Raw genomic sequence first — 6,071 nt, forward strand, 5'->3', positions numbered from 1 at the left:
TGTGTCTACCTGTCAGAACAAACCAAGCACAGCCTTACCACTCTGCCTTACACGTACAGTCTGCAGGGGGTTTCCATGGGTTCACCCATTTAAGACCCTACCTGCGTAACAGGCCCACTTTACTGAGAGACATCATCCCTCATTCCCTCCATTAGAAAACATAACTTATTCTATGTAGTTCATCTTACCACAGTTAATATTAAAAGTGTTCCAAGCAATTACTGCAGAATAGGTATTTTTAGAAATGGAAAACTAGAACCCTTTAGCCTCCAGCCATTAATTAGTCAATTTGGGCTACACTTTAAAGAGGACCTGGAGCAGAACTCTTTGCACAGTCATCTATTAGTCCTCCACAACGCTCACTTAACCATAGTGCTCATTTAGAAAAGGGAGGAAGCTCATTTTGCTGCTGGTTTTTGGCTAAGCCACTGCAATCAGTTGTTTGCCATTGGCAAGGCAAAAGAGTCTTTCCTTGCCTCTTCTTCCTCAACTAATTCTACATCCCATTACCTAGCTAATTTGTCATTAATCTGTACTTTTCAGTGGTCTGTTTTCTCACACACTCATTTGAACAACTCCCCTAAACATCATAAATACTAGAATTACCAAAGCTAACTTTAAAGGAAAGCTTTGGGAGTGTCCCTACATGAACGCAAAACAAGCCTGCCTGTCAGGAAACCATTGCACATCAAAACTCCCAAACCTCAGTAGGTTCCCTGTAATCATCAGTGATCATCAGTGACGACAACACAAAAGGAAAAGCACTTTATCCAGCGGATGGGACCAGGCAGTATCTTTTGTTTGCAGACAGCAGAGTCAGCGGAGTAGCGCAGAGCAGGAACTACAGCATACAAATGTTTCATGAACTTTGGAGACCTCCTGGGTAGGATCAGGACACATTAGCCCCCATGGGCAAAGAGAGGATCTCCTTTCCAGCCATATCCATTTTGTGCAGGCTTTTTTAAAGCAAACAAGAAGTGTGCTGGAAGCTGCGGTTAACAACAAGCTGAAACACTCTCCAAGTGGTTTACCCAAGGCAGAAGTGGAACTAAGTATTTCAGTGCAGAAAACTGTCTTCCACTTAAAAAAATCACGTTGCTTCTGCTGTCTGACTTCAGCCACTCCCTGCCCCGTAATTAGAAGGGATGCTACAGGTCTTGTATGGAATCACCATGAGAAGGGGGGGGGAATCAATTAACTGCAGCCAGGGCTATCAACCTTTCACTTCAGACCCAGTGCTGCTCCCACCAAAACCAGCTCCCTGGTGTTAACAGCACAACAAAGTTAACTGCTGAAGTGATGTTTGCACACTGGGGTTGCCCTTGGGCTTGAATGACTGCAGCACTGTGCACCACACCAGGGTCCGGTCCATCAGGAATCAGATGTACTCCCTCCACCATGCTGCACAGTGCGAGGAGGGACGACATACAGAGATGGGCTGGAGCAGAGCACAGACTGTGTGTCTCTGTATTTTGACCAGGAGCTATTTTGATCAAGCACCAGTCATATGCAGCGCTTCATCCTCCTTTCTGAGGCATCATGTGGCAAAGTAAATGCTCAAGTCAACTCACTAGTTCATTATATTATTTACGCCTCTGATCTATTTTAGTCAACAACCCTGATATTCAAAGATAATGCTTTTCTTGACCCAGAGAGCGAGGTCTCTGCATTTCTTATCTAGCATTAACACTTCCTGCCAAGAAATGCAGAGGGAGGGGACCACCCCCTGGAAAAAAAAGAAAAGCAAAAAAACCCCTACTCCTTAGCAGAGTGCTTACTGCAAGTCTGATCAAGCCAGCTACAATCTTCACCCTAGAACTGCAGCAATGTTACATTTGGAATGGATTGGGACCCGTTTATTTACCATTTAAAAAAATTATGAAAATATAAACCTGTGAAAACTCCAGGCTTCCTACCAGCTGATGAATTAGATCAGTGATGTTTCACTACTGTTGATCTGTCTGGGCATTTCTGCTCTCTGGATGGTGCTGCATGCAACGAAGTTAAACCACGAAGCTAAGTCCTCACATATTTTCTGGATATACATTTTGTTGTGGCAAACCGAAGGTGCTGTGTTCCATAACAATCAAGTCCTTAAGATGGAATATATGCAGCCACAGAGAGCAGAAGTGTCCCCTTGCTTAACTGCGCTGCTAACAGAAGGGATGGATCAGAGACTGCTACTGGGAATAACTTCAGGAACACCTAAATGGGATATTGTTGTGGTTCAATGAAGCAGTGATGTCTGTAAGTAATTAAAATATAGCCACTCACGTCTGGTAGTCAGTACCAGTGCCAGCATGTACTTCCAAACATTACAGCACAGTCAGACCAGTATCGTCTGAGACATGCTCGAGAAGTATCCTTGTTTTATAGGGCAGAGCTACAGAAACTTTTTATGATCTACCCAAACTCAAGGTAGTGAATCCTACAAGAAGAAACAGCATTCATCCTCTGCTGCGACCGTTCACATCAGAGCTGTAAAGAGTCCAAGACAGCATCAGACAGCAATCCCCTCTTCCTTCCTTCTGCCAATTTCTGCCACATTCACATCAAGACAATACTGTCCTCCCGAAGACAGGACCTCCGAGACCTAGGACAAGTGTCCCGTTTGTCATTCTCTGTGGCCCTAACTAACCTAAATGCAGCTTAAATGAAGCTTTCAACGTGGGTCACAAATACATGTTTTGAGGTTAGTTTTGTTGGTTTTCTTTTTCTTCTCCATTTAGGGTCATTTTAACAGTGAGTTTTTCTTTCCTGTTCCTGGCAGAGGTCTTGTCTTTGCTGGAGTATTCAAACTGGTTATAATACAATTAATTTAAATCAGTCAGATTCTCTGGGGTTAAACCTCAGATGGCCCAGAGCAATTGCCCAGCTCATAGAACAAAGGGTCTTGTATCCTACGATCATATGCTTGAACCTCTCTCCTCAATCTCGGTAATTTATACCAGTTCTGCATCTACTGGAAAACTAGGCTTAAAGTGGTATTTGAGGAATAAATCAAAACTGAACAACAAGCAGCATTACAAAGCAATGAGTTACAAAATAAGCAGGTAGCTTCTCTCTAAAAATCTAGATAAATAGCAGCCTTTCCCAGCCTGTGTTCTGTTCATTCAAGGGCAGGTCAAGACATGTAGCAAACACTTACAGCACACTGTTTTCTGCAACTAAAGCTTTGGGTTTCAGCTGGCCCATCTGAGCAGAAATAACTTATCCAGTTCCCCTAGAAGGCATACGGTCTACCAGCACAGACAGGCACATCTGAGAAATCACGTCTCTTGGGAATTGATCGCAACTGCATCGTGATGAAATGAACTGAGCTGCACCAGGAGAGAGAAACAGGGCAGAGCATGGGGGTAAAAAGGCAAAATCCATAACACAGATCAAAGAGGGAATTTAGCCCCATGAACGGTTCATAAGCTGTTGCAAGACACTGTGTTTCTTGGTAATGCAACCTACCCAACCATTTGAGAGTAATACGAAACTTAGTCTGTTGTGGAAATCTTTTTGGTTTGGGAGCATGTAGTACACAGGGGTATAGGAATGAAAGAAAGCAAGCCCAGAACTGAGCCAAAGAGAAAGAAAAGAAAAAAGAAGAAAAAAAAACCTACAGCAAACGAGGCCTTGCCACATGCAGACGAGTATCAGTCTTGGCTGACCCTCCTAGTCCCTAGTAGCCACAGAGGGAAAGAAAATTCAAACCACTGGGTGATACCACATTCTGAATCACAGGACCATCAGATGAACCCAGAACATAACATTCCCAAATGGAACGAAGAGAAATCTCTGAGCATTGTCTTAAGAACAGAGCTGGAAAGCTGGAGAAATATATCTATCCTGGCTCAACAAAAAGGGGAAAATAATATATACATTAAAATATATTAAAATGAGATGTATAAAAAAAATAAATCCAATGCCTGTGACAAGAATATCTGGCCACTCACTGTTCATTTCATCTCTGCAACCCATATCTAACAGGATAATTTACTTCCAGCAACCCAAAGCGATTTCACAGTGAAAGTTTAATCAAAGATTGGATTTCAGCAAAATCTCTTTAATAGGAATCCATGACACTTCAGAAAAAAAAAAAAATCACTATGTTTTTGACTAAGTATGAACAAAGCTCTTACTCTGATGGGAAAAAAAGCTTTACATTTGAGGGCAAATCCCTTCTCTCTTCTGCAACAGAATCTCCTCCCATCTATGCTGCCAGCTACAAGTGTGACACTGTACAAACATACCTGTTGCTATTCTTGTCTTATTTGCAACTGGGGTAACTGTTTACAAACAATTGCTCTGTCAGATAAAGAAACGTACTCAGAAGCCAAAAGCTTCGTTCTCCATTTTCCTTGCAGGTTCTATTAAAGATATATGAGATCTCAGAGAGTGCTGGGGTTTTTTACGTATCTTTAATGCTGCATTAACTCTGATCAGTTGCATAACAAGAACTTTGGCATGCGAGAATTAATCCATCATTTCCAAGGTGACATTAACCTGGACCTGCTTTTGCCGACTGTGGTATAGGGAAAGGTTTTTGAAGGCTATCAGTTTGCTTTCTTTGGCTAGAAACGTTCAGCTTTACACCAGGTCTCCTTGACACAAGGTCTCACTTTATACCCAGAAGAAACTGAGGCAGAGGAGACAAACTCTTCAAGTTCAGAGAGAACTAGGGAGTAGAAACTTAAGCTTTTCATTCTGCACTTACAGACTCCTAATTCTAGATCATATACTTACTACCAATTTTGCTGTGTTTCTCCATGACAACTTTATAAGCTGCAAAGCAGTCATATTGATTAAAAAAATTCTCTTCAGTATTTTACCGGGTTCTCCCAAACCACCTCACTTTAATGAGCAAATTTGTTTACATTGTCTGTTGCCAGCTGCTGCAACACTTCAGAAGAATTTAGTTAAATGTCAATTTCTTTAGAAAATATCAGTTCATATCATTTTGGCCTTTAAGACCATACTTTATAATACCACCGCTGTGAACACTGCCCTTCCTACACAGAATTAACTCAGAAACAGGAGAAGCAGAGCATTCAGCTGCAGCCATCATGTATATACAAAGGAGCTGCTTGAAGACAGAACAAGGAAGAATTTGCCAGCTCCACTTGTTCAACTACTTCTGTCACCTGAGACACGGTGCTCACCTCCTGCCTGCTGCCAAGAGCCTGCTGCTCCGCTCTCCCAGCTCTTTCCTGCTGCCCCTACCTACAAGTCAGATGACTGTCAACTACTGAAAGCTTGCAATCCTCCCGGCAAAGCCGGGCACAAACAGGCAACAATTTTTCACTTGTAGACTGCGCGAGTCAGGGACAGCCTCTAGTGCACCATGGGACTCTTGCCACAACCCTGAGAAAAATAACAATTAACACCAAGAGCGGCCAAATGGAGCTTTAATATTTGCTTTTCTTCTGCTCCGGCAACAAGCCAAGAGGAAGACTGGCCTTCTAAAGGGATCGAGTTTAATTTGCTCGTGTTCCTCACAGCAGGAGACATTATATGAGTTTCAAGGGCTGCCTGGACAACTCAAGCACGTGCCTGCACCAACCCACTCCAGCAGCGTGCAGCGCAGTGAATGAACTGGCCCGCACCGGTTATGCCACGCTAAGTGGATGAGATATGAGCACCAAGAAGATGCAAACTTCTTCCCAGCTTCTTGCTGCTTGTTCGCCAGCATCCCTCCTGGCTCTGTGAGCAACTGGGGGATTCTTTCCTTCTGTGCCGGGAGCAGGAGCTTGCATCCATCGGCAATCTACCCCAACGAAACATCGGGGAGCTTGGTAACATGCCAGGGCCGTGGTCTAAATCAACATCTACTTTCGGCTAAGCTGGACCACCTCAAGCCTATCTGCACAAGCTTCGTTAGAAGGAAAAGAAAGATTTGGGTTTTCCACTTAGCACAAGTTACTACAGCGGCGGCACCGCGGCAGCCCACGGGCGCGCAGGATGCACGGCCCGGGCTGGACGGGGCCTCTCCAGGCCCAGCAGGGCCCGCCGGGGCCGCTGCCCCGAGCGGCTTCACGCAGCCCCGCGGACGGCACCGCGGCCCCCGTCCCCCCGTCCCAGTG

The 6,071-nt window shown here is 44.3% G+C and overlaps 1 protein-coding gene across 2 annotated transcripts in view; it reads right to left on the reverse strand.

Moving 5' to 3' along the window:
* The window catches only part of FAM174B (family with sequence similarity 174 member B), a 43,166-nt gene that overhangs the window by 12,639 nt on the left and 24,456 nt on the right, over positions 1–6,071 (reverse strand). The window lies entirely within an intron of this gene.

This window comes from Falco punctatus (assembly GCF_963210335.1).
Source record: "Falco punctatus genome assembly, chromosome: 7".
NCBI lineage: Eukaryota > Metazoa > Chordata > Aves > Falconiformes > Falconidae > Falco > Falco punctatus.